This window comes from Sminthopsis crassicaudata, chromosome 3, assembly GCF_048593235.1.
Source record: "Sminthopsis crassicaudata isolate SCR6 chromosome 3, ASM4859323v1, whole genome shotgun sequence".
Taxonomy (NCBI): Eukaryota; Metazoa; Chordata; class Mammalia; order Dasyuromorphia; family Dasyuridae; genus Sminthopsis; species Sminthopsis crassicaudata.
In genome coordinates, this window is record NC_133619.1 from 513,390,340 (window position 1) to 513,412,453 (window position 22,114).

Below are 22,114 nucleotides of genomic sequence, written 5' to 3' on the forward strand. Positions count from 1 at the left end.
ACATGTACAAAATTGTTTATAGTATCTTTCTTTGTAGTGGAAATCAAGGGGATGCCGATCAACTGGAGAATGGCTGAACAAATTGTAATACCTGACTGTAATGAAATACTATTATTCTATAAGAAATAATGAGCAGGCTGCTTTCAGAAAAACCTGGAAAAACTTAAGTGAACTGATGCTGAGGGAAGTAAGCAGAACCAGGAGAAAACTGTACACGGTAGAGTAATATTATGCAATGACCAATTTTGAGAAATTTTGCTCTTTTCCACAATACAGTGATCCAAGGCAATTCTAAAAGATTTGCAATGGAAAATGCCACCCACATCCAGAGAAAGAACTATGAATTCTGGATGAGGATCAAAGCATACTTTTTTTTTTTCACATTTTTGTTGTTTTATTATTTCTTATGGCTTTTCCCTTTTGCTCTAATTCTTCTTTCACAACATGACTAATGTGAAATTCTTTAATATGATTGTACATATAAATAACATATCAGATTGCTTTCTGTCTTGGGGAAGGGCGAAAGAAAGAGAGGGAGGGAGAAAAAATGGAAATCAAAAACAGGTACCACTGAAATCGTCTCTTTATTGAGTTAAAACAGTCTCCATTCCTTCAATAAAACCTCATCTGGCAGGTCTTGCAGAGAGAAAGGCATGGTCATCAGGCAGGCTGAATGGAAGTGGAACACCCCTGTTTAGAAGCTCCTGGCCAAGGCAAGTCTCCTTCTAGTCTCTCAAGCCCCAGAGGACAAGTGATAGGGAATGACAAAGCCAAGTCAAGGACACACGAACAATGGCAGCCAGACCCCAATTACCAGGACTGGGAACTGCACAAGAACAGTTCTATCTTGTGACAGAGCAGAAAAATATTGAACGACAAAATAGGAGAGCTAATTTCAAACTCTACTATTTTCTACAACCTAGATTGCCTTAGGATATCAATTTGGACAAAGATTTTGATATAAGAGAAAGTCAAGAGGACCTGTGTCCAACTGTTACTTACCTGTATGACCTCTGGCCTCAATTTTCTCAGCTATTAATTATGGGTATTCCACTAGATGACCCCAGAATTCCATTCCCATTCTAAACCTAAGACCTTATGGTTTCTACTCAAGACTCAATTTTTACAATAGCAACTTTCTTTGTGGTGCAAAGAATAATACTTGATCCTTATTCCCTAATATTTGCCTTACAAAATCTCAGCAGGGAAAAGTATTTTGGGAACTACAAAGTACCATGAAAATGGAACCTATTTTTCAACTTCAATTCAAAGTAGGACTAAAGGTCGAGGTAACCAGCTATTTATTTTATATTTCAATAGTGAGGTGGGGATTGGGGGTGTCTAAGAGTCCTGAGTCTGGCTGCCAATGGTAATTTTATGGCTGTTTAGGCTAAAAAAAAAAAAAAAAAAAAAAAAGGTTTAGTTTTCAAGAATAAGAAAAACAACTCTCATTTCAATAACAATTTAAGGCTATGAAAAAAAGTACTTTGTTCACAATATTCTGGGGTGAGGAGAAATATTCTTGCAATTCAAAGATTATCACCCTCATTTTAAGATAGAAGAAACTAAGGCTCCTAGCTAGGAACTCAAAGATCTGGACTCAAAGAACAAGAATTTCCAAAATCCACATCAGCCTTTGGCCATTCATTCTTTCAAAGCACATTAACTGAGTGAGATCCATAGCACAAGACCATGGGAGGAGCAAGGGAAATCACAAAACTAAGGAAGTGAGAGGGTGGAGGGATGCTACCCAATAACATGCATTCTTCAGTCAAGACATTATCCTCTCATGATGTAAATGAGGAAACTGAGAACCGGAGAATATTTTAAAATGAAATGACTTATCCAAGATCACAAAGAGAATGAATGACAGCCAGGATCTGAAATTAGATCCTAGCCAAAACCCAATGCCCATTTCACTACACCATACTTTTTCTTGTAATGTACAGCAGAAAGAAATCTGGCTTGGAAGTCAGGAGACCTGAGTTCAAATTCCATGCCAGAGTCTTGCTACAAGTCACTTAATTGAGAACCTCAAGTTTCTTCTTCTGCAAAATGGGGATAAACACTACTTGTACTACTTATCTTAAAGAGTTGTCTGAGACCAGTGCTCTGCTGGACTGGTACGAGTCACTGCTATCCTAACTTCCTACTGATGGGGCTGAAATGTCTGCCCTCAGTGGGGTCAGACTCCAGTAATTATCTGGAGTGGTCCTCAGCCTCTCCATGGGTCTCTCTGCCTCTAGCTTGCTACATGATTTGGGGGGCAAGTGATGCAGTCTGTTTCCTGCCCAACTCCAAAAAGACAGCAATAGTTACAGGTAAGGAGCATTAGGGACTAATCCAACCCCATTACTTCTTCAAAGCAAGTCAGTAGCAAAATATAAACTTGACTTGAATGCACAGTTTTTAGTCAAATGTCCTCATAATCACAACTATCTCTCACTCAGAATTAGAGGCTTAGAGGGTCAAGAACCCCAACGAAGCCCTACCAGACCCTTTGCTTCCTTTCTTACCCTAGTGTTCCCTCCCCTTCAACCACCTCTGCCCCTTTCCAACTTCCAGCTTAGGGTACTTTCCATGTCTCCAACCTATCTGGTTTCATAAACAGAAGATTGTTTTTTATAAGCCTCCATATGAAGCTCAGACTGGATTTCCTCTGAGGGTAAAGAGATTGTGGAGTAGATGGAAGAGAAGGACACAGCTCCCTTTTTCTTTAAGGCCCAATGGAAAGCTTCTTGTTGACTAGCACCAGGGCTGCTCATCCTGACTAGGTCATTCACTCTGATAAGAACTGAAAAGTGCCAAGAGAGAAAAGAAAAACACCTCTTTCCCTCTCCTCCCCCAGTCATATCACGGGAACACCACGCCAAGCCTCATTCCCACAGCTTCAACTCAGCCCTCAGAGGCAGTTCTCCAGCATTACTTCCAATCAGAGAACTTGCATGGACAACAAATTTCTATTGATCAGAATCTGTCCCACCTCTTCCAGGAAGGCTTCCCAGCCTACAGTAATGGCCCCTTCCTTAGATTCTGACCCACCATCTAACACATAGCACAATTGAGCTGACATAGTTAGAATTCTGAAATTTTAGGGCAGGAAAGGAATTTGGAATATACACAATGTGAAAACCAAGTCTTATGACTTCAATCTATCTCATACTTCTCTCTGTCCCCCCCTCAAATCCCTTAAAACAGATTTATTTTTTAAACAGATTTTTCAATAGCTCCTGAACTCCAGAGTCTCTACTCCTTTGATCACAAAGCTCCAATACTGGAATGCTACATCTTATTCATCTTTGCTGGTGATGGACAGTCAGCTCATCCTTTAAAACTTAGTTCAACTGTCTTCTCCTCTTCCCAAAAAGATTTCCCTGATTTCTCCTACCACCACTTCCCAATCCCCCAAAACTAAAAGCAATCTCACAGGAACACAGATTTCCTACTGATGGGACTTTTGGAGGCCAGAAAGTTCAACCTCCCTCTCCATTTTTGTATCCCAGGACTATGCCGAGAACTTACACAGGAAGGATCTGAGATAGAATAGCACTTCCTCCTTTGATCCTTTATTCCCTTTTAGACACTTTTCATTCAACATACTCTCTACAACAATACTTCCTCTCCTGATTTTCCCCCAAACTGGGAATTTCCTTTCTCAGATATGACCTCCTCTCCATTCTAATATCTATATGTGTATCATGTCTCATATTCATTCACTTCTTACTAGACTGTGAAATCCTTGAGGGTAAGTTGTATTTTCTAAATTTAGCATCTTTTCTAGATTTCCTATACAAAATGGGATTTTCCAGAAGTTCCTTCATTCGTTCACTCAATAAACACTTCTTTTCTGCTCTGATGCTATGATGATGATTTTCTAGATATTGATGATAAAAACAACAGTCTCTGTGCTCAAGAGTTCTTCCTTTTGCAGATAATATACTGCTTACATGGAGTCCTGGACTACCCTATGGGGTCTTCTCAAGGAGATTCTTGGCTATTCAAAAGATATCATCTCTCCCACTCACACAGGAAAAACCAAGAGGATAAAGTAAGCCTCTTGGTCCTAACTGGAATAAGCTGATTAATGGGGAATCTATTGCATTAATCAAGCAATACCTTTTGCACCCCAGATAAATAATTACTTGGATCCAGAATGAAAAAGGGAAAGGGATTAAATTGTACTTTCAAAGTACAAAATCCCTCCCCCAAGCTATTTTCTGCAACCAAAGCCTTAACATCAACATACCGGCAGGCTCATGTGGTATGATTGTGACTTATCAAACAGCATAATCAAAGAATAATCAAAACTGCTGGTGTCCCAAAGGGAAATGGAAAGACTCCTGGTGAATGTCAATAGGATGCAAAACATCATTACAGATGTGACATTAAAGTCATCAGGGACGCACAGGAACAACCAATGTTGGGGGCTAGTTAGTTAAGCAATAAGGATAAGGAATAACACATGAGCAATCCACAGGGTCCCAAAAGATTGGGGTAGCTGGGTGATGCAGTGGATAAAGCGAGGGGTCTGGCGCCATAAAGCCTCATCTTCCTGGGTTCAAATCTGAATTTAGACACTTACTAGCTGTGTGATGCTGAGCAAGCACTTAACCTTCTTTGCCTCAGTTTCCTTATCTGTCAAATAAGCTGGAGAAGGAAATGGCAAATCACTCCAGTAACTTTGCCTAGAAAACCCCAAATGGGATCCCATCAAGAATTGGACCCAATTGAAAAACAACTGAACTACCAAAAGACTTTGCAGAAAGCTTCCAACGTGTAGAAGATCTTCTGAATAGTGTTTATAGAAGGACAAGGCTAAAAATCAAACAGCATGAAAAGGCATTCAGGGAACTTGAGCTGATCCTATGGAAGAAATACTCCATGAGAATACATGAGAGAGGCATGTCCGGCCCAGAGTTTCCCCAGCATGTCCACTGCCCAGGCTGGTAACCCATACAGTCATTTCCTGATGAAGCTGTGAGCCTGCAGAGCCCTGCTGTGCTAGATAATTCACTGATGGGCCCCAGGGAGGGCAGAGGCTTCACTGTGCTTGAGTGAGCCCTTCAGAGGACGGCAGGATTCTTTCCTGTTGTAAACTCCCTCAGTCTGACACCATCAGTTGACTAAGTCTGGAACCCCTCCCATCCCACCCTCCTGCCAGCCAGCAGACTGCCTTCATCCGGCTCCAAATCACAGGGCTCTCCATTTAGCATAGCTGCTAATTACCAAGGGGGAAGGAGCCTCAGGCAGAAGCAGTCTGCTCATTTTGATGAGCAGGCATCCCTTTCCTAGACATTGGATGGCCAGGCAGGGAAAACAGGGCCACACTCCTGACATGATCTGTACTGTCTTACTGTGCTCAAGAATCTGCTATGGCTCCCTGTGGCCTAATGTATACAAGCATCAGGATTCACAGAATGTCAGAACTAGGAGACCCTTAGAATACACAAGGTCAGAGCTGAGAACTTAGAATAAGGTATGTCAAAACTGAGAGGGTCCTTAGAGCACAGAATGTCAGATTGGAAAGGCCCTTAGAACAGAAAATATCAGAGCTGGGAGGCCTCTTAGAACACAGAATGTCAGAGCCGGGAGGCCTCTTAGAACACAGAATATCAGAGCCGGGAGGCCTCTTAGAACACAGAATGTCAGAGCCGGGAGGCCTCTTAGAACACAGAATGTCAGAGCCGGGAGGCCTCTTAGAACACAGAATGTCAGAGCCGGGAGGCCTCTTAGAACACAGAATGTCAGAGCCGGGAGGCCTCTTAGAACACAGAATGTCAGAGCCGGGAGGCCTCTTAGAACACAGAATGTCAGAGCCGGGAGGCCTCTTAGAACACAGAATGTCAGAGCCGGGAGGCCTCTTAGAACACAGAATGTCAGAGCTGGGAGGCCTCTTAGAACACAGAATGTCAGAGCTGAGAGGCCTCTTAGAACACAGAATGTCAGAGCTGGGAGAACCTTAGAATCCAGAATATTAGGACTGAGAGGACCTTAGAACACAAAATGTCAGAACTAGAAGGGACCTAAGAAAAGAGAATGTCAGAACTGAGAGGAATCCTGGAATATATAACATTAGAAATAGAAAAGCAGAGAATATGAAATGTTCAGAAATAACATTAGAGATGGACTTTCAAAACCTTCTTATTTAAATACCTTAGGAGCCATAATTTGGGGTTTCCCCAGCAACATAAATCAACCTCTCCCCTTCTTAATGGATAGTTTTGCTAAAGGATACGGCCCCAAACAAAACAGCAAATGAAGCTAATCAAAATTCAGTAACACCTTTGAGTATCTAGTCACCTTCAACTGTCTGTGCATTCTCTTTCTTGAAATTACTTTGTATTTCCCATTGGAGAACCTACCCTGTTATGATGGAAGCTCCCTAAAAACAAGTCCTAATAACCAGTCTTTGTGCTGTTTTTGTACAGCCAGCAGGTAGCACAATGGCCCCATTCCACTGGTGAAGGGAACCCCCAGAAAAGGTTCCAGAATAAAATCAAGAAGTATTCTGAGAGTTTTAGTCTGAGTGTGCAGGACACTGAGGTGACTTTCTCTAAGCCAGGATGCATTCGAGGCAAGACCCAATTCCGAGGCCGGCTTTCTGGCCAATGGCTTGCTCTGCCTCACACAGAACAGAGGCCCTTATTGTGTTTCTGGATTGAATTTCTCCCTGCACTGTACCATACCTCCTTGGTTCCAGCCAGAACGCTGTTGTTGTTCAGTTGTTCACTCTTCTCCAACTCTGTGACTCCAATACCATACTTGGATATGGTTTCTTACTTTTCTTAGCAAAAATACTGAAGTGATTTACCATTTCCTTCCCTAGTGGACTATTAAGGCAAAAAGAGCTAAGGAGAGTGGTCCAGGATCACATCACTTATAAGTGCCTAAGGTCAAATTTGAACTCAGTTTTTCCTGACTCTTGATTCAGCACTCTATCCATTAAGCCCCACAGCCACCTCCTGATGGCAGTCTCCAAATTCCTAAATCCTAAGGCTTCCTTCATAGCCTTCTCTTTATGCCCCGCCCAATACCTCTCAACTGCACTACCTCCTCCAGGAAGTCTTCCCTGACTATTTCAGTTGTCACAAGCCTCTCTTTCTGAACTCTGGCAGAGACAAGGTCTTGATCTGTGTCTGGCCACAGGACCCAGATGGCTCAAGGTAGGTGACTTTGCACAGCCCTCCCTCATTTAAATCCAAATCATTTGCACTTTATGGTACCACCTCCCTAATGTCATAATCCTCTTCGAGAACAAAGGACAACCAACAGGAACCCAACCATTCATTCTTTCTTGTTGTAGGCACCAATACCTTTTTTCCTCAACAAGACTGCAATCTTTCTATGGGATCTTATTTCTTTCCTAGTATAAAAACAAACAACTATTATTTCTATGAAACATTTCGAAAGAACCCTATAAGTAAAGAGGGTCAATGTCATCCATGTTACAGGGAAGAAAACTGCTTCAGACAATAGTCCAGAGTTACACAGCTAGTGTCAGAAACAAAATAATAAGTCTTTAAAAAATATAAACTACTAACCTTCACTAACTTGTATCACAGCATTGTGAATTTCACAGTCCTTTTCAGCCCTGACAACTTATAAAGCACTTTTCAAATTATTTACATTATTTCACATTAAATACATTATTTCACTTGATTTCTGCTAAAAATCTTTTACCTGTTAAATAAATTCCAAATTTCTGCCATTTAAGGGTCTTCACAATCTGACACTACAAAGACCTTTTTAGCCTTATCTCATTTAATTTCCCCTGCCTCTCACAGTACATTCTGGCCAAATTGAGCCAGTATCTGCCCTAAACTTCCAGCAGACCCTAGTTCTACTGTCTTATTCCTTTTGCTCACCTCACTCCAATACCTGGAATCCTCCTCCCTCACTCTTTACAGACTTCCTGGAAAAATGCATTAACTTCACTCATTTTTACCAGGAATCATTTCCTCTCTTTAGACTTTCTAGAAGAAATGGCATTTTCTCCTTGATCCCCTTCCCCACCCCAGCAATCCTTTTCATTTTTAATTTTACAAATTGTGGGCACCTTTCTAATGTCCCTACCAAGTATTATGGACATTTGGGTCTGTGTGTCAGCCTCGTTCTGGGAAAGAGATCCTTAACCTTGGACTCCTTTGTTAGTCTGGTTAAGCTGGAATACGAATTTGTTGAGATCCTTCTCAGAATGTTTGTAACCTATGTTCAAAATGAAAAAAAAAAAAAAAAAAAAAAAAGAAAGAGCTAGATTTCAGTGAGATAGTGAAATAAAGATGCAATTTTTTTTCCCCTAAGTTGATGGAGTTGATGGATCTTTGAAATTTTTCACTAACCCCAGATGAAAAACTTTGCTTCTAGACAAAGGTTCATGAGGGCAGGGCCAATCTACACCTCATCTAAAAACTGAATTTCTCCATACATATATACAGTTATATGCCTAATACTGTCTGTGCACAGCACTGTCCAAGGCCACCAGGGAGCCAGTGGCAGGGCCAGGACTCTGGCCTCTGTGACATTAAGACACTTCATAAATGCTTGTTCAATGCCTTTCAAACCTCCCAGCTCTCCAGGGGAAAGAGGAAATGCTTATCTGAGCATGTAACAATTTCCTGAGCCTCCAGCACATCCTAAGGGGTGTGATAAATTATTCAGGACACACCTTTGTAGAGAAAGAGCCCCAAGAGAGAGGCCAGACTGAGAGTCCGGGGGAACCAGCAGGCAGCGGGGGGCCTCCCTCTCTTGCACCTGTCAAAACCAAGAAAAGTTTCCTTTTCCTGAAGAGATGAGAGACAACCAGGAAGATCAAACAGAGCTACAGACCCCTTCTCCCAGATCCCTGAGCACCATCCTCAGCCCCAACCCCCTCCCAACAGGCTGCTTTGGAAAATTTCCCTGAACTTGTCTGTGATGATTCAGGAAGCTAGATATGGCCTAGAGGATGGAAGGACTTCAAGGACTCCAAGCTAAATGCTACGTCCAGCATTCCTAACCACTAATCCCCCACCCCCAAATCCACACAAATCAAAACATACAAACAAAAACAAAAACAAAACAAAACAAACAAAAAAAAAAAACTTTCTCCATGTTTCTTCTTCTTTGTGTACAATATCCTCTCACTGTTTAGGAAGAAAGGAAAGGAAACTCCCTCTTCCTTCAAAACGAGATAATGTAACATGGCAGAAAGAGTACTGGAATAGGAGGAGGGATCCCAGAACCTCCAAGGCATCCCCTCCATCCCCAGCTTTCAGTCTGTAAAAATAAAGGGGATTAATCTAAACCAGGGGTGGATCTTTTAAGGCCCTGGAAATCATTTGCTAAAGCAACAGAAAGTATGGATGAGCTGGACAACAATCTCCCTCTGCTTGACTTCTCTAAATTGGTAATTGTGTATGGTCCTCGAATATATTATAAATATCCAAATGATCCTTGGCAGAAAAAAGGTTCCCCATCCCTGGTCTAAACTCTTCAGACTCCAAACCTCTGACACCATCCCTCCTATCTTACTTTTTACAGGCAGCCAGTTAATCTCTAGTTCATAGAAAACAGGACCTAAAGTCTGGAAAACATGAGTTCAAATGCAGCCACAGACTTCTGTGTGGCCCTCACCATGTCATTTCACCCCTGCCTACCTTGGTTTCCTTACCTTTAAAATAGGGATAATAACACAACCCAGAGTTGCTGTAAGGATCAAGTGAGACAAAAATTGCAAAGCACTTAGCACAGTGCCTGGAACATAGTATGCATAATACAAATGTTAGCTATCATTATTATTATTAAATGAGATATTTGCAAAGTGCTCTTTAAACTTTAAAGTTCTATATACATGCTAGCTATTATTATTGTTGTTAATTATTATTTTTGGAAAGGTGGGTGAGAAGGAGAGAAAGCTGGAGAGTCTTAGTTAGACTCCTGGGACTAAGGATGTGATTAAGGACCACAGCCCCAGTCTCAGGAGCAACCCCTTATGAAAGAAATTCAGGCTATCAGATTACCTCAAATCCTAACAAACTAAACAAAAATAATCTGGTAAATGAGGAAAAAGCCTGAGTGTGAGGCTACAGTTAAGGAGGATTGGAATAAAAGGAGAAGTAAGAATCAAAAAATGTTTACACTAAGAAGAGGCTTTAGAAATCATTAGTCCAAAAACCTCCCATCATTGATGAGATGGAACTGGTTCAGGCTCCCAATCAATATATGTTAATTACAGACTTGGGACTAGAATCCAAGAAGCCTCACTCCCAGAACTCTACTCTTTCTTCCATGCTACAGCTGTGGAGGAAGCAGTGAAGGGAAACTCAATCAACCAACAAGCATTTATTAAGGCCTGCTACATGCTGGGCACTGAGCAAGGTGCAAAGAATGAAATAATCTCTACTGGAAAGAAGTTTAAATTTCAATGAAGGAGACAAGTATATATAAAACTATGTTCAGCAGAACTATAAAGCAAAATCAATAAAGCAAAACGACTATCTACACAATCTGTAAATTCAAGGTGATTTGAGAGGAATGGCACTGGGTATTTGGAAGAGAGAAGGAAAGCTCCAAAATGGCCAGGGGTGTTTAAGGTGATCTTTAAAAAGAGACTCTTTGGGGAGGTAAGGAAGGAGTGAATTCCAGGCATACAGTATAGACAGACCAAAGGCTCAAGGGACAGGGAAGGTCCCTAGCAAGAGACCAGAGAAAAGTATGTAGTGAGTAAGGAACCGAAAGAAGGCCAGTTTGGCTGGATTGCCTGCCCCAAATGTAGCCTTAGAGAACCCAGTGTGACATCAATAGCAGAACAGTGTCAGAACAGGATGGTGGAGGACTTTCTTTTCCAGGCTTATTACATCCTTCAGAAACTCCAAAGTCCAGCCAACTACCCTCCTAACAATCTTTCACATATAATATACAGTTCTAATCTCTATTTGTTTAGGCTGTCCCCCAAACCTGGAATGTAATACCAATTCATAGATTCTCCAGGATTCTATTTTTTCATTTAATCATTTTTTTCCCAATAAACAAGCATTTATTTTCTCCTCTTGTATTCCTTCCTTCAAGGTGAAATTTTGAAAAAAATTTAAAAAGTAAAACCTTTGTAACAATAAGCAAACAAAATAAATTTCTACACTGTCAATGTCCAAAAATTCATGTCTTATTCTGAGAATCTCTAGATTATTTCAAGATTCTACTCAAGCAAGCTCTTGTTGCATAGAAGGTCTGTCCTAGTCCCTCCCAAAATAATCTTGACCTTACTTCCCCAGTGAGAATATAAACTCCTTGAGGGGAGGGGTATTTTTGGTTTCTTGTCTTTGTATCACCACCACCAAACATACAGTAGGCAATTAATAAATGCTGGCTTCGGGAATGATCATCCATGACAAGAGAGACATAAGAATTGCTCACCTTTCTAAAAACAGCTTCCATCTCTATAGAACATGCCAGATTTAGAAAACCCTTTCCTCAGGAGAGCTCAGTAAGTCATATGGTTTGTCCAGTTTGGATCTATGATCTCATAGATATAGGGACCCAAAGAAAAAGACAGTGATCTGGGGTACTAGGAAATTAAGTGATGGCCCAATAGTCATACAAGGAGTTTTTGTCATAGGCCAGGACGTGAAACTTGGGGGTTCCTTATTCCAAAGCTGGTCCTTTACCCATGAAGACCTCATTGCAAATATCACTGTCACCATTTTACAATCCCCTCCTCTTCTGAACTAAACTATCTGTTTTCCTGCTGGAATATAAGAACTAAGATTAACACAAAATAGACTGGCTAAATCCTTACCCCCTATATGGTCTAACATTAACATCCTTTCTCCTCCAGAGTCCTGCAGAAAACTGGGTTGTCAGATTTATACTTGATAAGTACAAGAAAGATAGAGAGCACTGAGCCCGAAGTCAGATAATACCTGGATTCAAATTCTGCCAGACACTTTCTTTTCAGGATTACTCTGGGCAAGTCACCAGCTCTCAGCCTGTTTCCTCATCTATAAAATGAGGGAGGACTCAATAGCCTTAAGGATCCTTGCATCTCTAAGTCAAATGAATAAATTAACTCAAAATAATAATAGTTGACAATTATATAATGCTTCTAAAGCCTTTTGTAGACATCATCTCACTCCATCTTCACAACAATCCTATGAGGTAAGTGCAACATCCTGATGAGGAAATCAAAGAAGTTAAGGCTTAACACTAAGTTATGAATCTGAACCCAGGTTGTTGCTTAAAAAAAAAAATTTAAAAAATTAAATTAAATTAAATTAAAAAAAAAGGAAAAGGAAAAAAAAATTGTTGTTTGGATGTTATCTCTCCCATCAAAATGTGAATTCCGGGAAGATAGGAATTCTTTTGCCTTTCAATCCCAAGTAGCTATCACAGTGCCAGGCACACAGCAAGGGCTTCTAAATGGTTATTAATTGTCTGTTGTATAATGGGGCCCCAAAGTAAGAATGATCCTGGGAGCAGGTGTACAAATAAAGGAAGTCCTCCAGGAAGGCAGAAATCTGGACTTTGAAGGAAAATACAAATGGTTGCTGGGGCAAAAAAAAAAAAAAAAAAAAAAAAAGTCAGGGCAGAAAGATTACAGTATGCACATCTTACTTATCTGGGGAATGATTTGAAGTACAGTTTAATAATAATAGTATCTACATAATACTTTTCAGCTTGCTCAACATTTCCTATGTGGTTCTCATTTAATCCTCAAACCAAGTCTTGAAGTAAGTGTTATTATTATCCCACTTTGCAGATAAGATAACTGAAAGTTGAATTAATTAACTTGCATAGGGTCACAAAGCTATGAAGTATCTAAGGCAGGATTTGAATTCTGAGTCAGGTCACTGAGAAGGGCATACAGGAAGGGGAATAAAATGCAATACCTCTCAAAAGATAGTCTAAAGCCAGACTGTACATGGCCTAGAAGACCAAGTCCATCCATAGAGGGGTCACTGGGCTCCACTCCTATTCCAGTTCTGCAAACTTCATAGAGTACTATGTAACTCACATTCGGTTTTGCATTGTAATTATTTTTTAAGAGTTTTGTCTTCCCTACCAACCCAACCCATTAGACTAATCTCTCTAGAAGCAAGCCATTAGTTCAACCATTGTAGAATCACCAGATACATCAGCAGAAATACTCCTCTAATACTTAAGCTCTGGAAGGTCCTATTCCAGCTGGCCAAGTATGAGGCTAGTGATGGCTTGGATGTATCCTCAAAGGATCAGTGTAGCAAAGCAAAGAGAAGGCCCAACAACAAAGAGGCACTCCACAAGGCAGTCTAAGGGAGAAAGAAAGTAAGGGGCGTGTGTAGACAGAGGTTGTGACCTGCAGCAGAGAGGTGATGGCAAAGCCAATTGATGGAATCTCATATATCTGAAGGACTGGGCTAAGTATCTCCAGCTACACTTAGAAGATTGGCTCTTAAACTGAACTGTCATTTACTGAGTGTCAAGAGAGAAGGAGATATCCAACATAATTTTTATCCTTCTCTGCGTTGCCCTGAAAAATATTGACTTTGTCCTCACCCTGTCTATGTATATTCTCTTCCCTTTTGCTCTGGTCTCTTACATCCTTATTTTCACTGACTTACATCCTTCACCGTCAACAATAAGTATTTATTAAGCATCTATTATATGCCACTAATCTTGCGGGATGCTGGAGATACAAATATCCCTGCCTTCAAGGAGTTTATATTCTACCACCAACCCCATCTAATTCTCTCCTTCTCCCCTTGATGTCCTCATTTTCTTCTACAAGGAAGTGTAGCATAGCATAAACACTATTTATACAAAGTATAAAGGACGCATAAGTAAACACTGTATAAATGCTACTTATACATAGTAATGTATAAGTGCTATTTATACATAGTATAAGTGTTCTGGATTTGAAGTCAGAAAATCTAGGTTTCATTTAGTTTCCACTAGTCTTAACTAACTGTGGCAAATCATTACTTCTCTGAGTCTCGGTTTCTACTTCTGTCAATTAGGGATGATATTACATACAGCTCCATCTCCTTGAGAATCACCGTGAGAACAAATGAGAGTCTCTGGATATAAAAGCACTTTGTAAAACATATAATAGCTCTCAAATGCCATGTTTCCTCCGTGTACTTGTTCCTTCTCACCTCTTTCCTTCCCTTTATCTATCTCCCCTGACAATGCCCTCAGTTCCGTCATTTCTCCCTCCTGTTCACTGTCTGTCCACGTTTTCTTTTCCCTTGCTTTCTCCCCAAGCCACATCTCTTCCTCTGCTCCCCTCAGTCTCTTCCCTTAGCTTTCACTAGAAAGAGCTGAGATGTGCAGAGTGGCATTGAGCATCATACAGATTAAGCACAGGAAGAGACCTTGGAGACCATCAACAGTCTCGCTTTTAAAGGAGGAAACCGAGGCCCAGGGTGTGACAAAGTGAATTCTCCTATCTTCTACATTTGGGTATTCCTGACCGGAAAAGAGGTGGCGAGAAAGTGTACCCGATTCCCATTATCCTGGCCCTAAAGTCCCAGCTCCCAGACCCCAAATCTGACACTCACCTTCCTGGGGTGTTTCCTGCTTGCTCCGTACTCCGGTTGGGCTTGATGCGGAGGGCTCACCCAGCCTCAGCCCCAGCGCCTCTCTCTCTCTGGGACGGAGATCACCAGCCCAGTCGGCCTCTGCTCTTCTCTTCCGAGGGTGAGGGCCCGGCACGCCGGCAGCCGCCCCGACACATAGAGGGTGGGCTTCCAGAGAGCGAGGACCCGGAGCAGAGTCCGCTACAACCACTGTGCCCTCGGGGAGCCGGGCCAAGGGCGCCCGGCTACCGGAGAGGATGTGCCCTGGAGCAGAGGATGGGATCCCGGCTTCCAGTCAGCCGAAATTAAGAGGGCCAAGAGTGTCCGGGTTTGGATGAGCGGAAAACAAGGAAGCAGCCGGGGTCCGACCGAATTCAATTGCAGACAGTGGGTCCGGGACTGTGGGCGCGGAAGGTCCAGCTAAGTTCAGACCCAGGAGACTGCGTCCGGACGGCTGGCTGTACCGGGCTGGAAGCGCAGGCTGCGCCCGAGATCGCACAGCTTCCTGGGTTGTTCGCACGTGGGCAAAGGCTGGCAGCGCTCGGACTCCGGTACACGGGGCGAGGGCAGTGGGCGCGTATCGGAGCTCAGGCAGAGTTGTGGCTCGGACGCTCAGGGTAGGAGAAGAGCAGTCTCGGGCAGGGGCGCACGGCGACGTCCCGGGCACCGGACTGGCGAGCTGTGTTGGAGATCCGGGAACCAGGGTTGGGGGAGCAGGCTGGCGGTGCGTGCGCTCCGGCTCCGTCTCCAGCCAGAGGCGCGGGCGGTGTCCGGGCTCGCAGCCCCGGCTTGCGCGGGGCGGGGAGTAGGACGCTGCAGCCGATGCCCCAGCGGGGAAGTCGGGCCGGGCGCCCGCAGCAAAATGGAGCGCAGGCTGTGGCTTGGCGAGCTCAGGTCCCGAGCAGCCCCTCTGTCCTCTTCTTCTTATTCCTCCTTCTCCTCTTCCTCCTCCTCCCCGGCTCCCTCAGCTCCGCGCTACCGCGGTCAGCTCGCCACTCCGAGCCAGCCCCGCAGAGGTCAGAAAGCGAGCCCTAGGAGCCGCGTCCGGGCCGGGAATGAAAGGAGCCGGGAGGACCCCGCCCAGAGGCAGGAGGAGTCTGCGCGGGGAGGGCGGAGCCGCAGCGAAGTGGGGGGAGGGGATGAATCGTCTAACCTGCCGAACCCCTTCCCCCAACTCCACTCCCCCCCACCCCAGCACGCGACTAGGGAAGAGGAGCCAATAGGAGAGTTCTGAATGAAAGGGGTGGAGCTAATACAATTACGTTTCCTGGGGGGGAGCGAAGTTGGGGTTGGGAACCTACCCCCCTCAAGAAATAGGATGAGGGATGAAGTTGGGAGGCTCGGGAATCAATAGTCGGAGAACTTGGGGGAGGGGGGTGAGGTAAGCCAGGAAGAAAAAGGGGGCTGGAGGAGAAGGGGCTGAGGGAGGAAGAGGGAATAAATAGAGGGAGGAGGAAGGAATGAATAGGGAGAAGAGGGAGGGGCTAGTGGGTTAGGGGAGGGGGGTTGTGTAAACGAAGAGAGTAAGGGGCTTGAGGACAGAATGGGAAAGAGAAGGTGGGGTTTCGGGGAAATGGGTAATGAAAAAGTCTTGGGGGAATGAACTGAGGAGAAGAGCGGGTGTTGATAAAAAGAGGGAAGTTTCAAAAGATCGGGGCGTGGGGGAGTCCTAAGAAAAAAAGGGTTAAAGAGTGGATAAGGTGCTGGGGAGTGGATAGGCGCTAGGAGGAAATGACTATAGGAGCTGGGGAAAGAGGGGAAGGAGGTTTTACGCGTGGTAAAACCTGAGGAAATGTTTAGGGGAGGGGACGATGGATTTGGGGTAGGGCTTTGGGAAGAGAAGGGCGTGGCTAGGTTAACCTTAGGGCAAAAAAGTGCTTTTGCGGTGGCCCTCCCGGGTTCGGCCCCATTTTGCATTACAAATTGCTTTGTAAATAAGTTTAGGAGAGGTAGGGGTATTGTGTGACATCCTTGGGGCTCTAGGATTCTTATTCTGCCCGCGGTTTTTTTTTTTTGGGGGGGGGAGGGAGGTCGAGGTCGATGGGTTCCAGGGAAATAAGTGAGGTAGGGCTAGAAGAGAAGCGGTAGGAATCCAGGAAGGGGGGGGGGTGAAGAATAGAAAGATTTGGGGGATGGGAAAGAAAACAGGAGAGGCCCTAAGAGGAGGGAGGGGAAATGGACTCTGGGGTCACCCTAGGGCCCTTTTCCTCCCTCTCCTGCTTTGCTTCCCTGATTGGTTGCTTCAGAGCCTTGTAAATATTCGGATTTAAAGAAATGGAAGAAAAAAAAAAGCTTTTTAAAAATAGAAAACGGATCTATATTAAATCCTTCCCCTTTTCCCTACACTGTTCCCCAGGATTTTATTGCTGTTTAATAATCCCGGGCTGCTAAAGCGAAGGAATTTCACCGGGTGTCTGCCTTTCAACAAACATCCCCTTACAACCCTCCCCCATCTTTCCCCTCTTTGAAAATGAACTCACTTTGGGCAGGGGAGAGGTCAGAGACCAGGCCTGGGTTAGAGGGCAATCCTTCCACATGCTCAAAGCACCTGTGTTTAGAGCCCGAGATTGAGTTTCCTGGTATAATGAAAAGAATTCATGAATTTGATGACAAAAGATCTTAATTCAAATTCTCTTTCTTAGAGGCAGTTGGGTGTTGAAGTGGATAGAGCTGTGACTCAGAAGTCTCGAAGACCTGAATTCACATCCCGTTCAGACACTATACTAGCAATGTGATCATAAGTCGGCTTCAATTTTCTCATCTGTAAAATAGGGGTGATAATAGCACTTTGTAAATTGGGTTTTCCAAAAACTGGGGAGGTTGGACTATATGTTTCCTGTAAAGTCCTTTCCAAATCTGAAATCTGTGCTCTTACTGCGATTAGTATTAGATTAGGGGACGGATATTTAAGACTTGGTTCTTGCCATCTGGGATTTTATGATTGTAGCTAGGCTGAAACTAAAGTGAAAATGTAAATAAAGATATTTAAATGTAAAGAAAAAAACAAACAATTCAATTGTTTAGCTAAGAGCCCAGTGGTCCAATGAAACAGTAATAGTTCATGTCCCTATAAACTTTGTCTTTCACATTTATTATCTTCCCAACTGGTGGATGAGGAAGGTCAAACAAGGATTAATATACTTATTTTACTGATGAAGAAACAAGGAAAAGATGAAGGGGCATTCATTCCACTCTTTTATCTTGATATTAGAAGCTATTTCTACTGCTATTCTATCTTTATACTTTTTCATATAATCATAGAGAACTTTAGAGCTTAACTAGTATGAATCCTTCCTTTTAACAGATAAAGAAATTTAGGGCCAGATTAAATGATTTGCCTAAAGTCAGAAAGTATGTTTCAAACCCACCCAATGAATTGAAACCAATTTTCTGGTTTCAAATCTCATGTGCATTCCAGTGTGTCAGTTGACCTCTAGGAAGATCTCCATGTAAATTGGATTGGATTTAATTGAGGCAGAGTTGCACAAAGTGGTCTACCTCTCTCTTCTAAAGCCACTATTGTCCCGTGGCAGGATGGAGACAAGACAACTGGTGAGGACTCAAGATGCAGTAGATGACCTTGGTGTCTTTGATGTCTAACGAAGCTCTAAGCATTCTCCAACACCTGCTTCCCCTGTCTTTATGGCTGTTGGAACAAATCGTTCTTATCCTCCTATTCCATCAGGGGAAGTATTTATATGCTTGGGGTAGACATCCCCTAACTCGGGTAAGGTAGTACCTGTGGTGTGAAGGCTGCCAAACTCTTTACAAAACTGATTTTCACCTTTAGTATCCACCTGATTCCACCAACTTACCTGTAGTTCCAAGAAGCTGTAGCATACACAGTGGCCAAATCCCAGTGAACCATTTCAGCAAATGGGTTAAACCAGGTTGAAGATAACCAAAGGAAGATGTAGGCAAAGACATAAGGAACAAAGGTTGGAGATAGAATAAGCTAAGAAGCTATTACTTTTCATAGTTAAGTAGTTTGAAGTCTGGAATTAGGGTCTGAGATTGTGTGAAATGAGACAGAAACTGATGAAAGATATAAATGATAAGATATGGCAGTTGATAATAGAATACCATTAACAGAAACGGGAATTAAGAAGACAAGTTAATCTGTAAGACCTATGAGTTCACATAAGACCAAATGAATTTGGAGGGTTAGATCATCTTGATGGAGATTGTTCAGGTCTTCCTCACGTCAAGAGATTAAGTGCCTACTAGGTGCCAGACATCATGTCCAAACAAGATATATGCAGAATAAAGTGGGTATTGTTCATCCTTTGTTCAAAGTGGACCAATGACATCAGGAGGGTGATGTTTTTACTTGAAAGTGAATTGGATTTAAGTGAGGCTGGGCAGTGCAAAGTCATCTTTCCTCCATAGTCATCTGAGCCCAGTGGCAAGAAATAAGAACAACTGGAAATGGTTCCTCAAAATGGACATAAACTTAGAGGGAAGGCAGTAGCACTAAGAGAATGGCTTCTTGCGGATTTTTAGTTCAAACTGTAGAGAGTCAGGGAAACTAGAAAATGGAGATGATGAGGAAAAGCATTCCAGAGATGGAGGAAAACCAATGAAAATTCCTTGAGTCAGGAATTGAAATATCTTTTAAGGAAAAGCAAGGAAGTCAAAGTCTCTGTATAAAGTGTATTGGAAAGAAGGGGTATTGTGAAGCATAAGAAGACTGGAAAGGTAGGCAAGCTACATGTTATGAAAGGCTCTGATTAGTAATCCTTAAAATCATACAATAGGGACCCACTGGTTTGAATAGAAGTGACATAGCCAGAAATGAGCATTAGAAAAATCACTTTATGAACTAAATGGAGGATATATTGGGGTAGGGGGGAAAGACCCACTAGCAAGCTCTTGTAGTAATCGAAGTATGAAGGGAGAGGGCTTGAACCAGGCACACTCAAGGTGTTTTTTGGTCCTCATTTTCCAAATCAATCCATCCTCCTGGATATTCTTTCCTCCCTAAATGTTGAATACATTTTATGAGCTCTTAGAATTTTAGAGCTGGAAAGGATTTTAAGAGATCATTAAAGAACCCTCTTCATTTGACATATGAGGAGATTGAAGTTAGAGACATTAAGTTCATTAGACTGTGAGCTCCCGGAGTGCAGAAACTATTTTTGCCTTTCTTTGTATCATTAGTACTTACCACATTGCCTAGCACATAGAAGGCACTTAAATGCTTGCTGGCTTTCTACTGGCTTGATCACTCTATTCTGCAATCCATTTCAATTCAATAAGTATTTATTAATCACTCACTATATCAGGTCTTGGGATATTAAGAAAAATGAAAATTTCCTTTTCTGATAAAATTCTTAGGATTGGGGAGGTACAAACTGTACACAAATAACAAATTTTTGATAATTTGAAGAGGAAGAGAGCAATTGGAGGAATCACAAAAGGTTACTAGTGAGATGTGACACTTAATTTGAACTGTGAAAGAAGGCAAGGATTCTGAAAGGTGGAAGTGAAAATGGAAAGAATTTCAAGCATAGAAGTAAAGGGAGGGAGGAAAGCAGGAACACCAAGCTCAAAGATATAGTCGGTTTGGATGGACCATAGAGTGTGCAATTGAACTGAGTCTAGAAAGGCAGGTTGAAGCCAACTTCCCTTTTGTTTTTATACATCATAGATAGGAGTAGTAACAGACTAGACTGTCTGCAGAAGGCCTTCCCAGTCTCTTCTCCACCCCCATTCCCCATCATTTAATCCTTCCTTTCTAAGGAGACTTTTTATTTATTCTTTACCTTCGGTATATTTATTTATTTATGAGTTGAGTCATCCATTAAGCTCTTGAATATCTATATGGTTTTTGTGGGTTTGTCTTTCTTTGTATCCATACCTGGCACATAGTAGGTGCTTAACAAATGCTAGTTCCTTCCCTTCCCTTTTCTTAATAAGTGCTTATTGATTGATTGATCATGCAATTATTGATCTAGGACAGAAAAGGTCCTTAGAGATTATCTATTTCAACTACTCTCATTTTATGTGAGGAAACTGAGGCCCAGTGAATTTAATTGGCTTTATCCAAGTTCACACTGATAGTAAGTGTGAGAAGTGAGATCTGAATCCTGATTCTCTGATTGCAAAGTCATTGTTCTTTCTACTATGCCAAAAGTGCTTCCATTCCTCAAGATGACTGATTGAGACTCAGAGGACTAGTCTCTTACTACCCTATCTCTGGTCTATAAAAATTATGCCACCAGCTCACACATTCTTTTTCTCATTCTCTTTGAGAATAATACACCAGAGACAAGTACAATGGACATATGGAGTGGGAGAGGATCCTGTATCTATTTGCAGCTTCCTCCCTTTGATAATAATGAATAAACATTTGTAGCAGAAGCACCTGGTAGGCATGTGGCCTGTGCTGGTAGTTCATAGACAGTATTTGTGAGTTTTAAGCTATTTATACAGAAGGTAAGATTTTTAATTTTCTATGCATATTGATCTAGTCTTCTAGTTAGAAAATGGAGATATTCTGAGAAGAATCAGCTAGGTATGAACTATTCCATTCACATAGAACTATGATTTTATTTATTTGGGATGTAGACTACAACCCACCTAAGAGAATCCATATATAGCTCTTGGCCATGTCCCCTCAATGATTTGTTATAAGGAATCCCTCTCTATAACTGAGACCTTCCTCAATTTCTCCTGATGTCTCCAACGTACTAGTGGAGCACTCTAGTTTTCTACCAGTCATTCTTCATTCTTGCAAGATGATCAACTTCATTGTTTCTTTTAACCTTTATTCCTGTTCTCCAGAGTTTCTCATTGTTTACATGTTGTAGCTTGCTCATAGTCACCTTGTACCTCTCCATTGCCCTATGTGTGAAATTTATTTTTAGTTCTCTGGATGCCATAGAATAAAATTGGTAAACTATAAGTATTGAAAAAGTGGACCTTGCTTTCATGAGAAGTTTGGAGTTAAAAAAAGAGCTTTGTAATTTCTTAGAAGTAATCCAACCCTATTCAACTCTGGGCCTAGCTCATTGTCCATCATGCTCTATGGCCAAGGTGCTCTATATGTACCATTTGACAAGTTCTATAGAATGAACATCAAAGTGCATGTTGAAATCTGGGTCATATTTTTCATCTACTTGGTATTTCCTGGATAGGTAGACTAAATTCCTTTAATGCCTAGAAATCTTTTCTTCCTGTGTGTGTGTGTGTGTGTGTGTGTGTGTGTGTGTGTGTGATCACACAACTAGTTCATATTTGAACTTAGGTCCTCCTGACTCAACAGCTAGTGATCTATCCACTGTGCTACTCAGCTGCCCCTTTTAGATCTCTTTCAGAAGGATTTGAAGTGTTTGCTGAATGCAATCAGCAAAATGTCATCCACAAGAAGGAGCATCTGGAGGATTTCACCATCCACTGGGAATCCCTCTTCAACCTTGATTCTGCCCTGCAACAACTCCATCATAGCAGCAAATATCTTTGGCAAGCATACCTTTCTATTTTGTGTCTGGATAATTGTTATCATTGTCATTGAATAAGATTATTTCTGTTAGTATATCTTCTAGTGATACATGTTATAAATAATGATGTGTTAGAGTCAG

The 22,114-nt window shown here is 42.2% G+C and overlaps 1 protein-coding gene across 1 annotated transcript in view; it reads right to left on the reverse strand.

Annotated features, from left to right (window-relative positions):
• Positions 1-15,595, reverse strand: part of GDPD5 (glycerophosphodiester phosphodiesterase domain containing 5) — a 173,803-nt gene extending 158,208 nt beyond the window's left edge. Inside the window, 1 exon segment of the mRNA XM_074304095.1 lies at positions 14,514-15,595. The gene's annotated coding sequence lies outside the window, so the exon portion shown is untranslated.
• Between the last annotated feature and the right edge of the window lie 6,519 nt (positions 15,596-22,114).